At 36.3% G+C, this 26,281-nt stretch overlaps 1 protein-coding gene across 6 annotated transcripts in view; it reads left to right on the forward strand.

Annotated features, from left to right (window-relative positions):
* Nucleotides 1-26,281, forward strand: part of SOX5 (SRY-box transcription factor 5) — a 976,694-nt gene that overhangs the window by 318,678 nt on the left and 631,735 nt on the right. For 5 of the 6 annotated variants that reach the window (XM_032855265.1, XM_032855259.1, XM_032855260.1 and 2 more), the window contains exon 2: nucleotides 10,740-10,806. The exons of the other annotated variant lie outside the window; for it this stretch is intronic. The gene's annotated coding sequence lies outside the window, so the exon portion shown is untranslated. The remainder of the gene's footprint in view (nucleotides 1-10,739; nucleotides 10,807-26,281) is intronic. 6 annotated transcript variants of the gene reach the window in all.

Genomic DNA, 26,281 nt, shown 5'->3' on the forward strand with positions numbered 1-26,281 from the left:
TGGACACTTCCTCCTACCAACTCTAGACCTCATTGTGTTGATTCAGATCATTTGTTCTGTCTCTGGAAGAATGACTAAATTCAATGGGTAAAGTGTGTCTAAACCGTGTCTAGATACATCTTTTCCTCTGAAATTCTTAAATTGTCCACGGATGCAGAAAAGTTTACATTTATTGACTGTTGACTCTGCAGTGTTGGAAGTGGTGGTTCTTAGTCAGTAGAAGGTACAGGACAATGATGTGCCCACTGTTTTCATAAGGCTGAGCCTAATCTCACTGTAGGACATTTGCTCCGTGCAATATGGGCTTGGTGGGATTTTAAAAGCATTAAAAGTCTGCCTACTTCCACACCATTTATCATTTGAAATTCCACAATTAGACTCATTCATTTGGATTATATTTAAAAAAAATTTTTTTTCTTGACATAATCTGATTGTTTAAACTGGTTAATCCATTACTATTAGTAAATTAGTAATCATTTATTCATTTATCTAATATTTATTTCTGTTAACTCTATCCAACACACCCTAACAAAATCTGTCAGTTCAGCGGTAGTCCCCATTACCCCATTTCGCAAAATTCTTCCATAATATGTAGATATATCTGTTTTTACATAGTACTTCTTAATATGTCTTGACTGAATTCCTGCTTTCTTCCCCAAAGCTGGTTCATCCATATTCAGTCTTCACAACTTCAGTGAATGCTACTCCATCCTATTTGCTCATTCCAAACACCTGGGAGTCATCCTTTGATTTCTAGCTTTCACTCACATCCATATTCTGCTCAATGGCAAATCCTGTCGGCAAAAATATATATTCTGAATTTCCCTCAAGATAACACCAACTATTGCCTGGAATATTAAAATAGGCTCTTTAAACCTATCTTCCATCAATTTATAACATAGTTCTGAAAATAAGTGGGGACATTTTTAATTGTCAAAAAGTCTGGGGACAACTACTGACATTTAGAGATGCTGAATGACCCACCGTGGGCTCGAGGGTCAGGACAAAGAGGAGTTGCCCACCCTAAATACCAGTAGCAACCCCACTGAGAAATGCTGAGCCCATTAAGAACCTAAGTCACGGAATGTTCCACTGTTGTTCAGACCCCTTCAGTGACTGCTAATTTCTCTGAGAATAAAAGCCAGTGTTATTACAACGGCCTACAAGGCCTTATACAACGCATCCTTGCTGCTCCCTTACTTATCTGATCTCATTTACTGTTACCTCTCATTCATTTATTGCGTTACAGCCACTCTAAAAAGACAGTCACACCGACGTGCTATTCCCACCACTTGAAACGTTCTTTTCCCAGTGTGCATGTCTTACCCCTTCACCTCCCGACTCAACTGCCTTCTTTCTCAGTTACCCAGTTGCAGACTCTCCGCTCAGAGACCCACAAGCTGTTTTGTCTCCAAAGTACAGGATCACCATCTAACATATTTAGTTATATTCTTGTCATTCTTTACTTACGAGAGTATACGACGCATGAGAGATTTTTGTGTTTTGTAATTATCACCTTGTTTAGAATATCTGCCATACAGTAGATGCTCAGTAAGTAGTTTGAATGGATGGAGTTAAGCTTATAAAAACCTTAGGCAGTTTCCCATGAAAGAAATGAGAATTTAAAAGCCTAGAGGCTAGTCGACTTGTCAAGATGTACATAGCTTAGTAAAGAGAGGGATTGTCACTTGTTCTCATGAACACATTTGTTTATTCATTTACTAAGTATTAAACTTCAGTTTAAGTCAGGCACTGTTCTAGGTGCTAGAGGTAAAGCAAAGAAGAAAATAGGTAAGGTCATAAAACAAACTAATTTTAGAGATGGTAAGTGCTATGCAGGAAATAAAAGGGAGAAGGGGATAGTGACAAGTGGCGGAGGGAGGCCTCTAATTCTTATATTTTTTCCACTTGTAATCTGACTAGCTCATTTACATACTAGTAATAATTGCTTTATTTGATACATTAGCATTTGAAAATGAAGTGAGGAATTAATACATAGACAGGTATATTTTGAAGAGGTATATGTGGTCTGTTGGAAAGAAAATGGAGTATCCTGTCAGGCAGTTTTGGGTTCAAGTCCCAGATCTGCCCCATGCTGACCATGTAACCATGGGCAATTAAGTTCAACTCAGTAGCCTCATTTGTTCAGCATTAACAAATTAATACTTCATAGGCGGTTGTGAAGTAAGGAACCAGTGTAGATAAGTTATCTAATACATAGTATAATAAGTCAATAAATGGTTTTTAAAAAGAGTTTTTGCTACTTCACGGGAAATAGACCTGGATAGGAACCCCAAGAAGGTATTTTTTAAATTATGAAGTCATTTATTATGAGATTATTATGAGCTCAGATTATTATGAGGTACCAATTTAGAACCTTTGTAAAAGTCCTTTCTTTCCATCACTTAAATAGCAGCATACAATTTGTATAAAAGTTTTTTTATTCTATTTAATAACCTTTTGGTTATTATAAAAGTTATATAATTTATTGAGGAAATGTTTAGAAAATGTAGATTATCAAAGAAGAAAGTAAGAAATTCCTGTAATTCTAAAATTAACATCATAACATTTTGGCACTTACCCTTTGGGTCATTTTTTTTTTTTTTTCTTTGAGTCTTTTTTATGTCGTGCGTGTGTGCGTGTGTGTGTGTGTGTATGTGTGTCCTTGGTTATATAAACCACAGATCCTCTGCCTAGAAACCAAATTAATATTTTTGAACACTAATATATTTGAATAAGATTAGCATTTAGGGGGACGCCTGGGTGGCTCAGTTGGTTAAGCAGCTGCCTTCGGCTCAGGTCATGATCCCAGCGTCCTGGGATCGAGTCCCACATCGGGCTCCTTGCTCATCAGGGAGCCTGCTTCTCCCTCTGCCTCTTCCTGCCATTCTGTCTGCCTGTGCTCTCTCCCTCTCTCTCTCTGACAAATAAATAAATAAAATCTTTAAAAAAAAAAAAAAAGATTAGCATTTAGGAACTTTTAGATATTGGAATCATTGTGTATATGGATCTGGGCTCTGCTGATTACTAAGCCTCATTTTCCTGAGCTGGTCCATAATTCATTTAAGCAATGCCCTATTGTTAGCCATTTGGACTCATTCCTCATATATGTATATATGTATATTCACATATACATATATATATATATATATTTCCTCAGGGTATAATCTCAGAAATAAATTTACATATGAGTATGTGTAAGATTACTGGTATATATGATCCAAATACTTTTTCAAGATATTTGAACCAGTTTCAAGTTTCACTAACCACATATGAAAGTCTCACTTTACCATACCTTTCTAGTATGGGTTTTTATAATAAAAACTTATGCTAGTTGGTAAAATTCATATCCCTTGGAGAGTTAGGAAAGACTTCACTTCAGAAGGTTGAATAACAGGGTTGAGTCTTGAGGGGAAGTAGGTAGAGAAGAGTGGAAGAACATGCTTAAATTGTCCCGTGTGTAGTTTGGGAGCAATGAGAACAGCTGAGGAACTTATCATAGTCAAAGTAAGAAAAAAGAATGTAGAGAAGGACAATAGCTAGAGAAATGGAGGGGAAGGGACAGAGTTTATAGATATTTAAGAGACAAGATGAGCATGATTCAGTGGCCAATGATGTGTGGAAGGGGAGGGAGAGGAAACTCCCATCAGTCTTATAAGGACTTTTTGATTAAAGAGTTCTAATTATAAATCAGTCCTTTGTTCAATATTTTGAGTTCAGTTAAATTAAAAAACACCAAATTACAGTAAAGACTTCCCCTATTTGCATAGTAGGTGTAGGTAGGCAACCATTGTTTTGTATTTCAGCATGCTGCTCCACCCAAACACGCCCTTTCCTTTGGGAGAACTGCTTCTTCATTCTATGCGAATGATAAAGGTACATGGTATGGTCCTAGTTAGTCACAGAACTTCATTCTTCAGGCCATTATGAGTGATAGGAAAAGCCCTAGTTTTTCCATTATGCATTTATGAGTAATCTTCCCTTATGACATTTTGTCTTCCCATTGAATGGTAATTAAAATTTAATCACAATACCTGTACATTCTTGCTATGGCATGAAAGAGTATAAGAGTGACAAGATGATATAACACTGATTGAGTATCTACAGTAAAACTCAGTGGTACTCAGTGGACTAGGTCCTCTTGCGTTTGACATACGTTAACTCGTTTAATACTACTAACCACCCTAAGGCATACATTATTATAATTCCCATTTAAAAGATGAGAAAATGAAGGAACCAAGACATAAAATATCTTTCCGGTGGTCATGAATAAGTGCTGGAGCTGGGATAGCCAGACTTAACAAATGTCAGTGAGGAAATGTGGTATTTTTATTCATTATCTTAAGGAATGATACTAGGAAGTAAACATCTTTTCCATAATGTTCAACTTTACTTGCAATTATTCAGGATTTCCTGGGAACAAACTAAGATTATTGATCTTCTATTTTTTTACTTAATAATCATTTAATTAACTTGCTAATCAACTACATAATGCTATTTCCATTTGGTTATAGTGATGATGCTCTGTTTTGTGTATATCTGGTAGGGATCACCTCACATCTTATTTTATCACCGGAAATTCCTACTTTATGATTTTTCACCTTCATTTATTTATACACATTATAATATCTGCTGTACTGTTAATTTCTAAGGTTCAGAATCCATGTGTGATTAATCTTCCTAGGCTTCAGAGTAGACCTAGAAAGAGAAATTATTGTTTATTTTTGGGTTCTATAAACTCATCGGTTCAATTCATTATCACCTTAAAGATGAGGGAGCTGCAGTTGAAAAAGGTTTTGCCACCTGTAAGTTGAGGCCTGAACTCATAGTCCATTCTAGAGAATCCCAAGGGGTGCCTGGGTGGCTCAATGGGTTAAAGCCTCTGCCTTCGGCTCAGGTCATGATCCCAGGGTCCGGGATAGAGCCCTGCATCGGGCTGCTCAGCAGGGAGCTTGCTTTCCCCTTTCTCTCTCTGCCTGCCTCTCTGCCTGCTTGTGATCTCTCTGTCAAATAAATAAATAAAATCTTTAAAAAAAATAAAAATAAAAATAAATAGAGAATCCCAAAACATGTACTGTATATCTCTGTATTTTATCTTATAACATAATCAATATCTGATGATAAGTCATCAGTAACTTTTTATGGACTAGATGAGAGAATAGATGGCTGATATTCAGCAATCCCCAACTTAAAGCAATGTGTATACCCACTTTAGAGATGGGAAGGGAACCTTATTTAAATTTCAATAGCAGAAAATAAACATGAATCATTAAACATGTATTAAATAAAGAGATTAGTCACTGTATGTTGTATAACTGCAATGGATCAAGCTACTTAATCATATCCCTCTTACCATTATGAAATTGGGTAAACATGAAGTAGTCTTACGGGATAATGAAGTCTCTATTTTTTAATGAATTCATTTAAATCAAAAGTAAATAGGTAGTATAGGGAAGCTTCAATTTTATGCCACTGAAACCTGATATTTTTAAAGTATATGTTTCTTCGTATATTTACCTAGTTTTGTTTGGCAGCTAAAATTTTATAACTGTCGTTCTTAAATAGAGAATTCTAAAATCGGTGAGGTATCTATGTGATTCCCAACTTTCAAAGAATTGTATTCTGAACTATTGCCATAATTTGGATTAATAAGTTTTTCCCTTCACTATCAGTGCTGATAAAGTGACAGTTACACTTGGATTGTATTATAATGCTTGAACTCTGTTGAAAGACTAATCTCTGAAGACTAGTTTGTAGAATATCTTTCTATTATTTTATTGTTGGTATTTAAACTTGGCCTGGTATTAGTGTTATCTGTCAAGAAATCATCTATCAAATATAAAATTTATTTTGTATTATCTTAACATGGTTAGATTTTTTTCAAGGCAGATGTGGGTACTTTTCCTTTTTTAAAAAATGAGAACACAATTGGGGTGCCTGGGTGGCTCAGTGGGTTAAAGCCTCTGCTTTCTGCTCAGGTCATGATGCCAGGGTCATGGGATCGAGCCCCGCATCAGGCTCTCTGCTTGGCGGGAAGCCTGCTTCCTCCTCTCTCTCTGCCTGCCTTTCTGCCTACTTGTGATCTCTCTCTGTCAAATAAATAAATAAAATCTTTGAAAAAAAAATGAGAACACAATTGTATTAATGTGTCTTTGTTTTCTAGTATGTAATTTGTTAAAAGCTGCTTTGTTGAGTTATAGTTTATATACTTTACAATTTACTCATTTAAAGCAGCAATTCACTGTTTTTTAGTAAACTCAAGGACTTGTTCAAAATCATCATAATATAATTTGAGAACTTTTTAATCTCACAAAAACTCCATACTCATTAACAGGCCTTCCCCACTCCAAATCTGTTAACTCTAGGTAACCACTAATATGTCTGTATGTCTCTATAAATTTACCTATTGGAGCATTTCTTATAAATGGAATCATACAATATATGAATATAAGAAATGCTCCAATTAGGTAAATTTGGAGCGCCTGGCTCAGTGGGTTAAGCCTCTGCCTCTGGCTCAGGTCATGATCCCAGGGTCATGGGATAGAGCCCTGCATGGGGCTCTCTGCTCAGGAGGGAGCCTGCTTCCCCCTCCCCCTCTGCCTGCCTTTCTGCCTACTTGTGATCTCTCTGTCTGTCAAATAAATAAATAAAACCTTTAAAAAAATATGGTCTTTTGTTACTGGCTTCTTTGTTTTGGTATCTTTTAAAGGTTCGTTCATGTTTTAATATATACTTTATGGTTTATGGCTGAATAATATTCCATTGTATGCATATACTTAAATTTTGTCTCTTCATTCATCAGTTGATGGGCATTTAAATTGTTGCCACATTTCAGCTCTTATAAATAATGCTGCTATAAACACTTACGTATAAGTATTTATATAGACAGACATAGGTTTCGTTTCTTTTGTGTATGTATATAGGGTGGAATTGCTGGGTCATATAGTAACTCTATATTTAACTTTTTAGGAACTGCCAAACTATTTTCCAAAGCACCTGAAGAATTTCACATTCCTACATTTGATGTACATTTGATGTACAATTTCTCTACAATCTCATCAGCACTTATTATTACCTATCATTTTTTATTAGTCATCCTAGTGGATGTGAGGTGGTATATCATTGTAGCCTTGGCTTGCATTTTTCTAATGGCTAAATGATGTTGAGTATCTTTCATGTGTTAATTGGCCATTTATATATCTTCTCTGGGGAAATGCCTATTTAGATACTTTGCCCATTTTAATTGGGTTGTTTAACTTTTTATTATAGAGTGGAAAGAGTTCTTTATATATTTTGGATATAAGTTCTTAGCAGATGTATGATTTACTAATATTTTCTCCCATTCTGTAGATTGTCTTTTTATTTTATTCTTTCTTTTATTGCTTCCAAGACAAAATCGTGCTCGATACCTTCTCGATTATATACTTTGAAGCACAAAAGTTTTTCTGTTTTGATGTAATCCAATTTACCAGGTTTTTGGTTTTTTTTTTTTTGTTTGTTTTGTTTTTTAATTACTTGTCTTCTCTGTTGGTGGTATATCCAAGAAACCCTTGCCAAACTCAGGGCTATGAATATTTGTGCTTTCTCCTAAGAGTTTTATAGTTTTGACTCTTACATTTAATAATATCCATTTTGAGTTAATTTTTTGCATGGTATTGAGGTAGGGGTCTAATTCCATTCTTTTGCATGTGGATATCCAGTTGTCCATTTGTTGAAAAGACTATTATGTTCCGATAGGAATTCTCAGATGTCAACTGGGTGTCCTATCATTCAGTTCAATCTGGCAGTATCTAGAATTAGCATCAGATCCCAGAAGTTAAAGAGTAAAGTCCCCAATGACTGCCCTTACTTCAGAAACTGCAAGTGGGGTCCGCAGGCAATGGATACTTCTGCCTGGCAGAAATTGGCTACAGATTTGTGAGTTCTCCCAAAACTCCTTCGGCTTCAGTAATTCATTAGGATGACTCACAGAACTCATAAACCACTATACTTACTATTATTGTTTTACTATAAAGGCTTCAAATGAATATCCCAGATGAAGATACACAGGACAAGTCTGGAAGGGTCTCGAGCACAGGAGTTGGTTTTTGTGGAGTCAGGGTGTGCACCCTCCCATACGTCAATATGTTCACCAACCAGGAACTCTCTGAGTCTCATCATTTTAGAGCTTCTCTTGAGGTTTCATTACATAGGCATGATTGATTAAATCATTAACCTTGTGATTAAACTCAATCTCTAGTCCCTCTCCTCTCCTCAGAGTCTAGGGTCCTAAAAAATTCCAGTTCTTAAATCACGTGTTTGCTTTTTTTCACAACCTCTCCCATTCTGAAGCTATCTAGGGGCTCTGTTATGAGTCAAGTCATAGCATAACAAAGGCTTATCTATCACTCAGTGAATTCCATAAGTTTTTGAAACTCTGTGCAAGGAATCAGGAACAAATATCAGATTTCTTTGTCTTTCTTTTTCATTCCCTTTCTCTCTCCCTCTCTTTCTTCCTTCTTTCCTTCCTTCCTAATAGTTCTTAGTGAATTCCTTTAGATTTTCTAAATAAAAATAACGTTATCTCCAAATAGATGGTTTTATTTCTTCCTTTTCAATCTGGATATTTTTTATTTCTTTTCCTTTATTAACAAACCTGGCTGTAATCTCCAGTACAATGCTGAATAGAAGTTGTATGAGTGGACATCCTTGTTTTATTCCTGATCTGGGGGAAACCAGTCAGTCTTTGACCATTAAGTATGATAGTTGTGGTTTTTTGTACATGCTCTCTGTATTAGGTTAGGGAAGTTTTCTTCTATTGCTAGTTTGTTGAGTGTTTTTATCATGAAAATGTGTTGGATTTTTGTCAAATGTTATTCTCATCTATTGAATAATTGTATGATTTTATATTTTATTTATATAGCATGTTCCATTTTTTGATATTTAAATGTTAAACTAATTTTTATATTACTAAGATAAAACCCAGCAGGTCTTGGTGTATTATTTCTTTTTACTGTTTTACGTACTTTAAAATAATTTAGGTACTCCAGAAGTCACCCAAAATTATTGAAGCTCTTAAAAGTGAAGTCTTTATAAACTAAAAATCAAAAGTTATGCAGAAATTTGGGCCTAAATCACCTCCAAAACTATGATTATAGTATGTAAGACCAATATTCTAGAAGTAGGATTCTATTTTCCTAAAAGTATCATTTTTAAGTCTTTTTCAAATACTGACTATATATAATCCAGTTAATGACACAGGTAACTCCACCATCCCAAAATTTATATAATTTATATAAAATTTAATAGTCATGTTGCAATGTCACAAAAATCATTAACACATGTTTAAACATTTTGCAATGATAGAACTAAACATTTTAGGGGCCAAAGCTTAAAAAGGTAGAATAAGTGATGAATTTATCCTTATAAAAATTATTGTATATCTGTAAATAAATACTAAAATCATGGTAAGATAGTTGTATGTATTGGTTTTGGGAAGATTCCTGGATTCATGACAAAATGAAAGGAAACCATTTTCTAGATCAAGAAAATAAGACTCTAAGAGGTTCAGTAAATTTCCAAAGACATATAGCTCTTCTGTCATAGGACCACTGATTAAACCCTGGGCTTTGGGGCACCTGGGTGGCTCAGCCAGGTAAGGGTTAGACTCTTGATTTCAGCTCAGGTTATGACCTCAGGGTTGTGAGATGGAGACTTGCTCTGCACTGGACATGAAGCCTGTTTAAGATTCTCTCTCTCTCTCCCTCTCCTTCTGCCACCCCCCCCCTTCCCTCTCTAAAACCAAACCAAGGGTGCCAGGGTGGCTCAGTTGTTGAGGGTCTGTGTTCAGCTTTCCTGGGATCCAGTCCCACATTGGGCTCCCTGCTATGCTGAAAGCCTGCTTCTCCCTCTCCCACTCCCTCTGCTTGTGTTCCTTCTCTCGCAGTGTCTGTCTCTGTCAAATAAATAAACTCTTAAAAAATAAAAATAAAACCGAAACAAAATCCCCACACCCCCTAAAAGCAAACCTGGTCTTTATAACACTAGAGTATGACTATGAAAGAGCAACTGGGTATAAATAAAGTGTTTCTGCTTTTATTTTGCTGGTTTTAGTCATACCATTTTTAATGTAGAAATTATTCTGTGAGTTTGTAAACTTTTATTCTTATACAACTTACTGTCCTAGTATAACATAGCACTGTGCCTCATAAGTAATAGTCTGTATTTAATACATCTTAGTGCCATTTAAGATGTTTTCCATAATACTGTAGCTGTAAGTAATGTTGCCTTATAAGTGTATTTTAAGGTAACCATCGAGAACTATAAAGAAGGTTACAATTGTTTTTCTCTATAAAACTAGGCCCAGCGTTCATATTCATGCATGTGCTTATATGAATGAATTAATAATATAAAGATTTATAAAAATCTTTTTAATTGATACAGCTCCAGAATAATTGGTTACCATTTTTACACTTCAACTGTCATTATATCTTGACTGTCTTTTATAAAACTTGTTTTTCAGTTGTTCATTATTTATTCATCAACCATTAACTGGCACAGTCTTGTGTATCTGACTGTGTGACTGTGAATCTGATCTAGAAAAAGTTGTTATGATGAAATTATTTACTGTTTCGTCCAAAGTTTTGTAGTAGTAACTTTGTTTAACTCTATGATATTTGATTTTTCCCCTATTTTGGAATTACTTTGATTTCTCACTACTTTTCTTCCATTTATTTTATTTTATTTTATTTTTTTTTTAGCCTTGCAGGAAATAGATAACATCAAGGACATCAAGAGAGGGAGAGATTGGACTGGGAGACTCAGCAGGTCAGGACATTTGCATTATCATTTGCTGATCATTCTTTTGCCATCAATTCTAGAGTTCTCAAGTCTCTTTCCACTTGTTTATCTCTTGGACGTGCTTGCTTGGTATGTTCTCAGTATTGCAAACCATGACTAACACCTTTATATAAAAAGTCCAGCATTTGAGTTTCTTTTTTTAGGATTTGAAGATCAAAAAAATAATTAAAATAAATTTTCAGGAATAGAAGAAAATGTCTTACCTAATAAGTTAGTTAAATACCTTGATTTCTATAATTCTCAATAAGCTGTTTTTGAATGAAGATTTCTTGATAATTTTCCAGAATCAAAACTTTAAACATATAAAATGTTATTAAGTAGTTGTAGTGACATTAAGTAATTATAAAAACACTTGGGTCATGAAAGTCATTTCCTTTCTTTTCTACTAAAGTCTGTGGGCTTGGATCTACCTCTAAACGCTCTGACACTTTAGAGTCAATCTGTTTGCTTACATTAATCTTAACTACTGAATGTTGACTACCATGTGTAAAGTGAAGGTTAATTAAAATCCGATTTCTGTGTAAATGGAAAGATCCCAAAAGTCAAAGGGTGTACTATGAGCATTTGTCACCATTGTGGAAGGTTTAGTATTAGTCCCATCCCTTGGTAAGCTGAAGCCATGCTGGCCTTTGGGGTCTCCATTGCCCTGAGTGTCTCCATGAGTGACTAATGGGTTCGTGTTCATCTCCTGCTTCAGAGAAGTTTCCCAGTTGACTTGAACAGTGATTACATTTCTCAGTACAATTGCTTAGTCATTTACAGAAGCCTGGGGATCCTTTACCTCTCTGTCACGCCTATCACTTCCACAACTCTCCTGGAGTGTAACTTAACTCCTCCACATCCAGGTTTCTTATAGAGCAACTCCCATTGGGCTTTTTCAGTTTTTGTAACCTGGAGGGTTAGATGCTTTTGTCCTTCAGTCTGATCACATCTTTTCTAGTAAAAAGGCCTATTAAGAAAGGAGCTAATCTTAAAGTTCCTCTGCCTGGATGATTCAGGGATTTAGTTATTTCTTAGCATTAGCATTAAATACTAGACAGATTATTATTGTTATGTATTGAGAGAACACTAGCCTCCGGCCTAAAGGAGAGATAATTTCAAGTATATCTTGATGCGGTGCATATGCTCAAGTCTCTGTTCTTAGCTAACTTAGGTATGAGTCCTGCAAAAAAGATGTATTTAGAATGATATGTTTAACTGATTGGGTTTGTAAGTGTGACTGCACTGATTCTTGTAGCTTTGAGATGTCCTTTGAGCAATAATTTTACGAAGAGTTTTCTGGTGGTAAACATTTCCACATTTTCAGTTGACAAATATGATTTAACTAAACATTAAAAAGAAATAAATTGAAGCCCAAGTGGTGGGTTTTCTTGGCATCCAGCTGAAATGTAAGTATTGACCTTAAATTGAATATACTTGTTGAGTTTTTTATTTTGGAAGCAAAATAAAAAACGAAGAGATGAACATCTCAGAATCTCAGATCCCATAGCCTTGGAAGATAGAATCCAATCCAGTCTACCTGTTTTGCAAACCTAAATTGCCACCCAGTGTCACATGAAATAGTAACAGAGGTAAATCTGTGTTTCTTGATATGATGCAATCGTACTGCATTATGCTGCCTTACAGATTATGGAATACACACAATTCTGCACACAATGTTATGCACATACATAAAAAAATATCATCATTTGCCCTGTCCACCAATTTATAATTTATAGAGAATACAATTGATACTAATTGATACTAATATTTGACTTCGGATCATTTTGATATTTAAAGAAATCAAGAATTTTTTTTTTTTTTTTGCTTTTTTGTTTTGTTTTGTTTTGTTTTTTTTTATAACTGTTGTTTTCCTGGAGAAGTTTCCTGTTTGGCTGGATAAAATGGAAAGATGATTATCCATTCTTTCTTTCCTTCATGCAATGGAGGTTCTTATGCTCCTGAAGTTTTATTCTAGAGGAGGAAAACATAAAGTGAAGATTTAAATATACAGTTGGCCCTTAAACAATGTGGGAGTTTGAGGTGCTAACCCCTCATGCAGTTGAAAATCTGTGTATAATTTTTGACTGCCCAAAAACTTAACAAATTATCTACAATTGACCAGAAGCCTTACCAGTACCATAAGCAGTCAATTAACACATATTTTGTATGTTACATATATTATATACTGTATTCTTACAATAAAGTAGGCTAGAGGAAAGAAAATGTTATTAAGAAAATCATAAGGAGGACGCCTGGGTGGCTTAGTTGGTTGGGCAACTGCCTTCGGCTCAGGTCGTGATCCCGGAGTCCTGGGATTGAGTCCCACATTGGGTTCCCAGCTCCATGGGGAGTCTGCTTCTCCCTCTGACCTCCCCTCTCATGCTCTCTCACTTTGTCTCTCTCTCAAATAAATAAATAAAATTTAAAAAAAGAAAGAAAATCATAAGGAAGAAAAAAATACATATACAGTACTATACTGTAAAAAAATGTATGTGTAAATGGACCCATGCAATTCAAACCCACGTTGTTCAAGAGTTATCTGTATATGTTAATGGGGATATGTACTAAGAAGTAAATAAAGCAGAATAAATAGAGAAGGATGGGAGAATATTTCAGATATTAAGTCTGAGAAAGGTAGTTCCAAGGAGAAAATGAAGCACAAAACTAAATGGAGAGAGGGAACCGTATAGATATAGATGGGTGAAGAGACACTCCTTACACTTGATATGTTGAAAGATTGTCAAGAAAGGCAATGTGGCAGGGAAAGATTAAGGACATTCTCAACTAGGAGTTGAGAATGGGAAGGATGAAGTGGTGTCTCTCATAGAGAGCCTGGTAGATAGCGGTAGGACCTTGACTGTCATTCTGAGTGAGATGGGAATCGTTAAGAGATTTTAGCCAATAAGGGACATCACATGGCTCACATGTTTTAAGGATCACTCAGACTTACTGGGTATGTAAAGCATTTTAGCATTTTCTTTTTTGGTACAGAATATAAATTATGAATGAAAATAGACTTAAATTAACAATGATCAGGGCAAAATTATCTGATCAGGATATTGACTGATGATTGTGTTCCAGGAGCTAATGTTAAATAGTGCAGCTCTCATTTTTCTTTTCCATGTCCTTAATTTGCATAGTTCTTTTGAATTTGAATCATGTTTTTTGGCAGTGTATAATAACTTATTGTTTTAGAATAGGGACATTAATGACAATGATATGTCATATTTAAAAATTATGTGCATCTGATTGTTGCTTTGCATACTGATTTTCCTATTTGTTTGTCATTTATAATTTCAACCAAAACTACATAGCTGTGTGTAAGTCCACAAGCAATCATGAATTTTATCTTCTATTTGTCAGGGAAGAGGCTTCAAAGTATGTCATAGCTTTATTGCGATTATCACATGATCTATTGGACTATTTATGAAGAGGAAATGTGGAGTATTAAAAAAAAAAAAAACTTAGGATTTAGAGGGCATAAATTCTGGCACCAGCTCTGAAACTTACCAGCCGAGTTGGGGTCTTAGACATGTTTGTCTAGAAGTGATCAACACTGCTCCACAGGAGAAGCATACTGTTATCTTGGCAGTTCTTTTGCAATTGTTAAGCCAATGTGCACATAGTAGACGGTAAATAAAAATTGGTTGAATTAAGAGTCACCTACACTACAGGTGGCCATTTTTAATATGAACAAGAAAATAAGGGAGATTATTTCGTATAAAGAACAGAGGAAAGGGGTGCCTGGGTGGCTCAGTGGGTTAAAGAACAGAGGAAAATCTCCATATTTATTTTCCTAAAAATTATCCATTGGAGAACATACTATTGACACTTGGAAGAAGAGTTGTTTCTAAAAATCTCATTACTATCCTGTAAAAGCATCAAAGTGAGTATGAGAAAAGGAATTTAAGGGTTGTCTTCTGTCATCAGTCTTGTGGCAGCAGTTTCCAGCTGCCAAATAATGGTTTACCTTAATATTTTCAAACCTTTAGACAAATACAGTATATCTAAGCTTAGATTTCCATCTTTTGGCTATCAGAATATTCATGCAATAAATGAAAATTTTTATTTGTTCTAAATTCCTCCCTTTTTAATTATAAGAATCACCTTTATGATTAAATGAGGACTAAAGAAATTATTCTCTGAATTATATTCTAAAGAAGAAGGCCTGCCTACCTCAACTTCACATAGACACCTGCAGTCTTCCTTGAATCTAGGGGTGATTCGGGTCCTTCTCCGCCACAGGGAGTGCAGGAGGTTTTCCTTCTCTTAGAAGGACTAGTTCTTCCAACTGTGCTTAGGCCTCACTTCTTTTGGCAGTTCCAGAAAGATTCTTCACTCTAATAGCTTCAGCTTCTTTACTGGAAGCTTTAATATTTACAGGTTCTGAAGTTTCCCACCTTAAAATAAATTGACAAAAAGTTCCCTTTGACCCTACTTCTTCCTCCAGCCATCACTCGCTCATACACATGTTTTCCTGATGTTTCAACTTCCTGTCTCCATTTTCTTTCTTCCCACCCACTCCCCGATCCTCTCCACTTCTATCATGCCAAGTCTTGCTAAGGAATCGGTTACTTCCATCTCACTAAATCCAAATGACAATTTTTAGTCATTATCTTATTTGGTCCTTCAGTTCATTCAACTGCATGAATGACTCTGTCTCCCATCACACTTTTTTGTTTGTTTGTTTGAAAGACCCTTTTCTCTTTGCATTTTGTTGGGAGTGAATCTGTTTTGTTCTCTACTATAACCCTAACACACCTTTCAAAGTGCTTTGCTTATAGCACATGTTGAATGAATTTAGATTGAAGATCCAATACCAATTATTATAATGTAAGATATAATGTCATAAAGAGTAAACAAGAGCTACCAAGTAACATTCTACAAGGGTTTGTAGGGAAGAGAAGGAAAGTTTTGTATGCAAGAGGGTACTTGAGCTGGGTCTTAAAGGATCCATGTGATTTTCCTAGCTGAGATCTTAGCTACAGGGGGAGAGGATAGGATTGCCTAGTATATATTTAGAGTCCTGGTGTCTGAAGTGTATCTTTAGGCTTGAGTACGTTTTCATACAGCGCAAGGTATACAAAAGGGGAATAATGACTGTAAAGATATGTTGAGCTCTTTACAATATGAAGAGACTTTGCAATTCAAAGTCTAGAAAGAGAACTTTGGCTTTTTGGTGATTTCACTTTTAATTCAACATGATCTGGGAAGTTACTGAAAATTTTTGTTGATTTTTTTTGATGATTAGGTCTGTGCCTTGTATTAATTAATTAATATGGTGGCAATATGAGGTTGATTAAAATGGGAGAGTTTACAAGGGGAAGAGAGGAGACCAATACAGTCATCATACAAGAGATCCATAAAGCCAGAGCCAAGACAAAAACACCTGGGGGCAAATATAAGCAGAAATTCAAAGGTGAAAGCAGCAGAGTTTGACTTACTAGAGCAAATGGGATGAATTTAAATCTTGAGTAACTGAAATGAAAGTCATGCCAAACATGGATGTGGGAAATTAGAAAAAGGTAGTTGTTTTTACTTATTTACTTCTATTTTCCTTAGTGGAGAGACACAGATTGCTCTGAGAGTCATAACATTTGAGATGCTAATGTTGATACACTGAAGAAGCATCCATGCAGACATTCAGGAACATGGCAGGAAAGTCGAGGATGAAGCTGTATGAATTGAAACTTGACAGCACAAGTTTCCTCTTTAATGGAAGAAGGGCAACCCAAGCTGAGGGAATACCCTGAAAGACTAGGTGTCTGAATGTCATGTGGCATTTTGAAGAAAATCAAATGGAATCGTTAAAATACAAGAAACTCTGAAGTTTGAATTGTAGTTCTGCTGCCTGACAAGATGTGTGGTTCTGAAGTAGGCTTTGGTTCATTCATTCATTCATTTATTTTAAAGATTTTATTTATTTTTTGTCAGAGAGAGAGAGCGCGCACAAGCAGGCAGAGTGGCAAGCAGAGGCAGAGAGAGAAGCCGGCTCCCCACTGAGCAAGGAGTCCAGTGCAGGACTCGATCCCAGGACCGTAGGATCATGACCCGAGCCGAAGGCAGTGGCTTAACCAACTGAGCCATCCAGGCATCCCTCATTTATTTATTTTTAATCTCTGCATAGGCCTGGTCTGAGTGGTCTGCGAATAGTAAACACTAAATTCAGGCTGTATAGGCTCAATGGAATATAATCATTTCTGAATTATAGAATTTTTTTGGAGTATTGAAAATTTCTCAGGAGTCCATTCATTTGATTGTTCGTCCATTCATTCATTCATTCATTCATATATTCTGAGTATTAACCTGTGGCAGGCACCCTTTTATTCATATTGCCTGACTTTTTCTCCATCCCATTCTTGATTGGAATTTTCACTGGTTGAAATGAGCATATTTTTCTCTGTCAGTTACAGGAAAATACTGGTTTAGATCTTGTCTCTCTATGGCATTGTGCCTTTTCCACAACTCAGACCAAGTCTCCTCTTCCTCAAGTAGGTTGGAGAAGCTATGAAAGGAAGTTACGGAGACTATTGTTTTTATTTGTACAATAACAGGAAGTACTTTCATTGTGCTGATTCCCTGTAGACATACGAGTTAAATATTTAACTTGCAAATGATTTAAATCCTCCTCCTTAACGGTAGTTAAACACGCTGATGTTATAGAGATCTGACAAACATAACTATTATCATACGACTACTGAGAAGTTTTTGGACAGAAGTGCCAGTTAGAGGAAGGGAGCCCTATCCCTGGATGCTGAATGAGTGCTTGCCTGGGGTGTCCCCAGGAACAGGAGCTGACACAGGTGTTCAGCACAGTTGCTTACTGCTTCGCATCAAGAAAGATGGGGGGTTCTTAGCACTGCTGGTTTGTGGCACTCAGCATATTTGGCAGGCAGTCAGCCCTGGCTGTGGATTTCCCTGGGGAAAATAAAAGCCACAGGGGAGTCATCAGTGTGACCTTCTGCTGGGTAGTTGGCACACAGTTGCACCACAGGAAGGCTTTCAGTTGTCATTTTCTGAACGGGGAGATATCAGGTGCTGATGGAGGCTCCTCATTCCAGGTGGGAAGTAGAGAAGGGAAAAAAAAAAATTGAGCAGAAGCTTACCAAATAATTCCCAGTCATGAAGCTTAACACCAGCTGATCTGCTGATAAAAAGGATTTTTTTGGTGGTGGGGGGAGGGAGTTTCTTTGGTTCTGTAAGCACAATTATAAGCTTTCCTATTTAAGTCTGACCCATCATATTGAAATGCTGTCACTAGTATCATTAGCAAGTAAAGTGTTGATAACATAGTCAAATGCACAGCAGAGTTCTGGCTCTTAAGTGTCTGGACTAACTCCCAATATTAGGAATAGGAGTCAAACTGCCATCACTTTTCCTGTGCTAACAGACGCCCTGCCATTAGCAGTCTGAAGGCAATTTTAATAAAATACATAGCCCTGCTGAGTTGGTCTCAAAAGATAAATAAGCAATGCAGAAAAGAAGCTTTTGTTTAAAAGTAATTATTTAAACTATGCATTACAGGTAATTTTCTTTTACCAGTAAGGCAAATGCTATCAGAATCTCAATAATGATTTGGTGGCACTTATCTAAATAACGAGATATTGTCATTTCTAAGAGTTAAAGCATTGCTTTATTTTCACTTATATACAAAATGAGGGTGAATTGGATTCAGGTATCCTGTGCATGTGTTTTATAGTTTATATTACATTTTTTTGGGTGAACAGTGTTGTATTCTTAGACAGATTTATGGAAATGTAACAAGCTGGTGATAGAGTTCTGGGAACTGCAGACTTGACTTCCAAATACAGATTAGAACAGGAGGGCAAAGAACATCTTTTTATTTTTCCTTTGCTGTCAGAAAGGAAATCACATTTCAGTCTTTTAAAAAGTCTTTTAAATAAGATGCTTGTACATAAACCACAGTCCCAAGGGTATAATAAATGTGTGCATGGCTCAGAGGAGCCAAAGCTTTGTTTGCCAAAGGTAAAAATCTCAGAAAGCTTTCTCAGAGTCTATTTGGAAACCATTAAAACCACCACCTTTCCTTTCCTTCTCGATTGTGACACACTGGCTTGGAGTCCTTCAGATAGAATTAGCTCTGGCCTCACAGTAGGCAAAATAAAACTTGCCTATATAAGTGTAATGGAAGGTGCATCAGGAAAGCTCCTATTTCCAGTTGCCATCCAGGAGAAAGGTAAGCAGGACATGCTTTAGAATGAGACAGACCTCAGTTCAGATTCTACACAAAGCCCAAGTTGGGTTTTTTTTTCCCCATAATATAAGCACCGTAGACAAGTTATGTATCTTTTCCAAGTTGTTGTTTTCTCATCTATAAAATGGGTTAGTACTAAAACCAACTTTGTATGATCGTTATCAGGATGAAATGAGACAATACATGTAAAACATAGAGGATGTCATATGGCATAGAGGAAGGACTGAAGAAATGTTTCTTTTTATTTTAGTGATCTTTTAACAAAATTTCATCAGGGTTATATATTGATTGTGCTAGGAGTTGACATAAACATATTGACCAATAAATTCTCATGTAAGACAAGCATGTAAGCAGATAACTATAATACTGTTTGCCAGTTCTAATATTGGTATGGTCCTTGGGGACATGAAGGATGCAGGGCTTAATGTTGGCCATGGGAAAATTACTGTAGAATCCTGGTTTGTTGAGCTTTCTAAGTGAAGATGCTAAGCTATATACTTCTATCCTGATCTGCTGTGATCAAAGGCTGCCATTTTTTTTTTTTTTGAGTGATTTTTTCCAGCTCTTTGTTCTTTCTGTTCTTCTTCCTTTACAGTTATGTAAACCTTTTCTTTGATTTTTACTACCACGGTTAGATAATATCTATAGTCAGAAGATGTAAACACAGATCAACCACTCAAATGCTGCTCTGCATCTGTCCTAAAATGATATGGGGGAAGAGATAAAAACACAAGCTTTTATTCTCTTAACATTGCTGATGGGAATGTAAGTCGGTACAAATCCTTTGGACAAGAATTAGGCAAAATTTAACAAATTTACATAGACATAACATTTGACCCAACAATCCTATTTCTAGGAATTTATCCTGAAGACTCACCTTCAATAGTATGAAAATCCCAAGCTCGAGGTTATTGATTGTGGCATTGCTTATAATTGTAGGATATTAAAAACTACCTAAGTGCTCATGCATAGAATAGTTGAGTACACTAATACACTATGGCATCTCCATATAATGAGGTATCATGAAATTGTAAAAGTAGTGAATAGATATAGAGTAATTTTTCAGGCTATACTGCCAAATGTAAAAAGTGCAGAAGTATATGACCTAGAATGAAAGGGAAATAAGAAAATATACTTGTATCTGCTAACTGGGGCAAACAGGTGAAAGAAACACCAGAAACTCATGAAATTGATTACTTGGGGTGGGGGGCTAGGCTCAACAAATGGGGACTGAGAACATGGAAATAGGGTGGAAGGGTGCTGGGGCAGTGACACTTACATGGATGCTATTTATCTACCCATCTATCTCTCTGTTTTTGTCTAGTTCTGATTTTTGGAGCTATGTTAATGTTTCACATTGATAATTCACAAAAATAAATAAATAATTAAAATGAACCAGGGTGTTCAGGGAGCCCCACATTAAAAACAAACGAACAAAAATATCTAGTAAACTTAAATATATTTGTAAGAACTACAAATGAATGGAGTAGGGGGGGGAAAGAGCTAATTTGAGCAAGTTTGCCAAACAGACTTTACATGTTAAGATTTAAAAAAAAAAAAATTGTTCTCCGATTAGAAAATTTGTTTTCACATGATATGGATTAATGATGGGTTTTTGTAGGACTCAGAGTTAACATTTCTAAAACTGCTTTATTTTTTTTAAAGATTTTATTTATTTATTTGAGAAAGAATGAGAGAGAGAGAGAGAAAGCTAGCACAGGGTGGGGGAGGAGGGAGAAGCAGATTCTCTGCTGAGCAGGGAGCCTGATACGGGACTCCATCCTGGGACTCCATCCTGGGACTCTGGGATCCTGACCTGAGCCAAAGGCAGTCATTTAACCAACTGAGCCACCCAGGTGCCCTGAAACTTCTTTAAATGGTTTATAGGATTGTGGATAATGATGGCTATTTTTCTTACCATAAAATAAACAAAGAGGGCTAAAACAAACCCTGTGGTGTTGAATTGGAATCTGAGATACCAATAGGAACTCAAGGTATGTGTGTGTGTATATTCAAAGTATGTATCACAGATATACAGATAAAAAAATAAGTGGTTGTGTGTGTGTGTGTGTGTGTGTGTACTTGTACTTATATATCCCCTACCTCTATATACCGAGAGGCCTAGAAGCAATAATACCTCAATACTGATGAGCACAATTAGTACCTAGATTTTGGTTTCTAAATACCATTCTTAAATAAAAGAAACCAATAATCCTTTTAGAAATGAATGTTTCTAGTACCAGAACAGGAAAAGTATATGATAAGAAACTGGAACATCTTATGGTGCAAGAAAGTAAGGAAAGACTAAAAAGTGATGGAAACACATTGAAAAAAACACATGAGCCAATGTAAAGTGGCTCCTAATGACCACATCTAGGACATTTGAGCAAGAAAATAATGGTAGTTTTGAATTATACTCAGTATGGTTCGTGAAACTATAAAAAGGATTGAATAAGTAAATAAATGTGGGAGAGAAAAACTCTTTTATAAGAGTAGAATGCCAATTAATAACTATAGAAAATGATGAAAATAGAAAGTAACCAACTGGTAAGCACCATAGTAATAATCATTTCAGGCAAGAATCACCACTGGATAGTAAATTAATGGTCAAAATGTGATGATAAATAAGATACTTACATAGTGTTAAAAAATCTCCCTTAAAATGTTTATTATTACAAAAGGGAAAGTAGTAACCTTTCAGGGGAAGAACCTGGCAGGCACCACCTAAAACAAGCAATCAAAGTCAACATCACTAGTAATGGGATGTATTGGCATCACATGCCACTCCTGTGATTCACTGAGAAAGGCACAAAAAATCATTTCTGTCACCATTTTTCTTGCCAAAAATGCATTGTATGAATTTTTTCATGAGGAACTATCAGATAATTCAAATTAAGGGATATATTATAAAATAACTCAGCAGTATTCTTAAAGAGTATCAGGGTCTTGAAACACAAAGAAAGACTGAGAATTCTCCCAAATAGCAAGAGACTAAGAAGACATGGCAGCTAAATATTGGCTCATGGTCTAAGAAAGAACATTAGTGGGACAGTTGTTACAATTTCAGTAAGGTCTGTGGATCAGCCAGTTGTATTAAAGTTAATTTCTTGGGTTTGGTAATTGGACTGTGGTTTTGTAAGATGTTAACATGTGAGGAAGCTGGAAACTCTACTATTTTTGCAATATTTTATAAGTATGAGATAATTCCAAGATGAAATACTAAATTGAAAAAATAAAAAAAGTATGCCTTCAGTAAGATGTATGCATGTATTATCCATCCTTCTTTATTATCATAAAGACTTTGTTGTATGAGAGGGTAATCAGTAGGCTCTAAGAAGAAAAGAAAAATTGTAATAGAGTGGTAAGTATGGAGCATTGTGAATTGGGTCTTATTCTCTTAACTAGCTCTGTCACACACTATGTAAGCCTTGAGGGTACTTACTATATCTTTGCATTTGCTAGTCTATTTTCCGATAAAACAGAGATAATGATCTTAGCAATATGGTTTCTAATTATTCACACCAATGGAGGAGAGCAAAAATGTCGAGTATGGAGCCCAACAACAATAATTTTAAGCACTCAAGTGGAGATCAAGATTAAATGTCAGTGAAGAACCAAGTGTATTCTGGTAGGTATAAAACTCCAGATTATGAAACTATTTCCAGGGACAGAAGACAGAGCTGGTGTATTCAGTCCAGTGCATGTGTGTGAAGAGATCAGTAGTCAGACAAAAGCTAGAAAGGAATTACAGGCACACTACACAGCTAGTCAGTCAGACTCTGAGAGTCCAGATTCTTAAAAGTTAGACACTGGTCTGGTGACCTACATCTCCCCAACCTTAATGGTGCCACTGGAGCAGGGGCAGTACTCATTAATGCTCTGTGACAGCATTAAAGGACTAGGGTCAGGGAACAGTAGCAATGTAGAGTTGCACAGAGTTCTGTCTAGATTGTTTTCACATATATTCATATTCAAAAATTTCATGCTCAACATGAAATTACATGCTGTTAAATAGTTTCAAGATGTAGGCAGAAGGATCAATTTCATTATCTATGTTTTTATAGATAAAGAAAGTCAGATTCAATGTTTCCATAATCATATATAGCTAATAAGTACAGAAAGGATTTGTACTTTAGACTAGGGTGTTCACCTGAGTTTATGAACTTCGTTCTAGCATCAGAGACTCCCCCCCCCCATATTTACATGAAATTCTTGTATATAAGATTTTTCAGGTGCATTTTTTTCTGAGGCAAGGATACAGATCACTTGATTCTATCAGATCTTCCCAAAGGGTCTGTGACTTAAAAGAAGATAAAGATTTTCCTTCCACACTAATGTACAATATGGAGTGGAAGTATTTTTGGGACTTGGGGATACATAATTCTTACAGTGCATGTACTCAGGGAGCAGCATTATCAATAGCATTTAACAGAATGATTGTAGGACTTGCCCAGAATCCCAAGAGTTAGTGCCAGAAATAAAACCAGAGCTCCAGTTGCTGACAGCCAGGGAAGTGATTATCCTATTGATCACATTTATGAGTTATGAATTGTCTTTGATGCAGATAGTTCTTTGATAGTCCAGCACCAACCAGGAAGACTGGAGGTCTGCTTCCCAGGCTGCGTAGCACTCAGTGGAGAAGCCAAGTTCTGTTGCTCTCTTTATGCTTTAGTTAGTATTTTGAGCATTAGGGTGATTTGAGTAAAATTCTGTAGATTACTATCCTGGGGAGACAGGAGCAACAGCACAGTTATCTTACCTATGTAGAATGGAAAGCAGTTTAAATTCGGTAGAAGCCTTGGGGTGCATGTTGAGAGTATCATGTCATTCAGTGCCTGAAAGCCTCTCCCAGGTTTTAGCTTCCTGAATGAATCTGGAATTAATTGGACAGTTCCTTCTGTCCAGCAGCAGTGCACTCTTTCCTTTGAAGAATACATTAAATGATGTCAGTCTTTATGTGACTTTGACAATTGCTAAAAGTTTGTGGTAGCTGCTCAGATACACAGATACTGTCCCATTGTCCCTATCTATGAGTGTGTGTATTGCCATTGCAGAGTGGATCAAATATTAAAAAAGTATTCAATTCTTTACTATTAGAATCAGAATCCCTTGACTATTACATATATTTGATTTCCAAACCCAGGATTTATGAAAGACTTAATATTTAGACTTGCTATAAAAACCATATAAAATTTAAAATTTCATTTAATCAGTAATGATTTAGAGAGTAATAGAGAATCTAAGAGCTGGATAAGGCTTATCTAAGTCACTGATGTTGTAGACAAGGAACTGAGGCTCTGAGAGGTTAAATTTTGCATCATTTTACACAGTTAATAAGTGACAGAGCCAGAAAAAGAACCCAGATTTCCTGATTCCTGGCTCAGTTTTCATTCTACTGTGGCAGGGTGCCTCATGACACGTATGAGCTTAAAGCAAAATTGTATTTGTTGAAATGTATGAAAAGTGCTGTGGATCTTTTGATGATGTTTTCTGGAGGGAATGAGGTCATTCTGTCCTTGATTTTTTTTTCTTAGTTGTACTGTAAAATTAATAAGTTAATAATTACTATTTATGTACCTCAAATTGATAAGGTTCTACTCATTTTTTTTTTCTCCTCAACAATCTGCCTATAGTTTTGGAAAATACCTTCTTGTCTCAGAATAAAAGCATGCGTACCTTTGAGTTGCTAGCACTTAAGTTATTCACCCATTAAGTGACTAATCTAAAAAATCACCTCTTCTGGTTAGGTGCACTAGATTGCAAATGTCTTTTGATAGTGCTGCAGTGGTAGTGTAGGGATTTGCAACTGGCAGGCAGGAACTGAATTGCCATCATTTGGCTTTAGCAGGAGTTAGAGTCTTGTCTCCAACATAAGCATGAGCCAAGGTACTGTCTCCTTTTTTCTAATTTTAGTTGGAACCATTGGCACTGATCTTACCTAGACAGACTAGTGTTATTTCTACCCAGCACAATCTGCTGGCATGGGCTCTATTCCAAGCCATGCATTTGAACTTCTCCCCTGGTTTACCAAAGATATGATTGGATGTAGAGGACAGTAGTTTTCACCTTTTTCATTAGAAGGCATTCTTTCAGATGTAGAGATTCTAAGTTTAACGGGTTCACTCTATGACTCAGAATTGACTCTTGTGACTGAAAATTGCAGTATGCTTTCATTGTGGGTCATGAAATCATTATTCCAACATTTTGGTTCTGGGACATGGATATTGATATGTTTAACTGATCAAGGGTAGGAGGAAGGATGAGAAGTGATGTCTGCTTTCCAGCCCTTACTGTATGCTCTCTACTGGAACAAATGTGTTGTACAGTTGTCTTGTCATGAGCTCTAGTCATGGCATCCATCCCTGCTGGCCTCTCTCACCACCTCAGTCACCCTGGCCATGCTGTGGCTCCCAAATGCACCCCTTTATCACACAACCCTCAGTGAGACCCCTTCAGGCTGTCAGCTCCTTCCCTCAGCGAACTCCCATACCATGAAGGATCAAACGGGTTATCACAGTCTCTGGAGCCTTGACTCACTATGCAGCCATCCCTGTACCCTTTTCTCCTTACTTCAGTTTGTCATGGGATCTCTGCGAGGTCAGACTCATAGAGTGCCATTTGGGCAGCCAGCCACAAGTCCTCATTTTGCTCAGAGCTTAGACGGAAAGGGATTTCCAGTGTTGCCCGTCTCGCCCCAACCTCTTCAATCTGAACGTGCCCTGTGCGGTAGGAGTGCAGGTCACCTCACATTAGCTTTTGAGGCCTCTTCCCACTGTGACTCTACCTCTTCCCTATATTAAAAGAGCCCCAGACACCCAAATCTTTAGCTATTATGTACGAGCAGTAATTTTCTATATGTAAAATCTGAAGTTGTTTTTTTTTTTTCCCCCTCTGGTTCCTTGTGACCCAAATGAGAAAGACAATACATGGAATGGGGAGAGTTGATGCATCAGGTTATGATTTCCTATATCATCACACAGGGGACTCAATGATAAACAGAAAAGATACAGACTGCCCTGGGGGCTCAAGGTGAGCTCACATGGAATTTATTAGTTTTTGTTGTAGTTCAAACCAATAGATATAAACACGTCCACAAATAGAGAGATTCTTATAAACAGCTAGACAATATGTTTAAATCTTATGTAAAGGAAGGCTTTGAAGTGTATATCACATCCTGAAGATGTGGTTGAAAAACAGCAAATCATTATCCAAGTAGAAAAGAATGTCATAAAATTGAGTCATGAC

The sequence above is a fragment of the Lontra canadensis genome, unplaced genomic scaffold (assembly GCF_010015895.1).
Source record: "Lontra canadensis isolate GAN:19392208 unplaced genomic scaffold, GSC_riverotter_1.0 scaffold9, whole genome shotgun sequence".
Taxonomy (NCBI): domain Eukaryota; kingdom Metazoa; phylum Chordata; class Mammalia; order Carnivora; family Mustelidae; genus Lontra; species Lontra canadensis.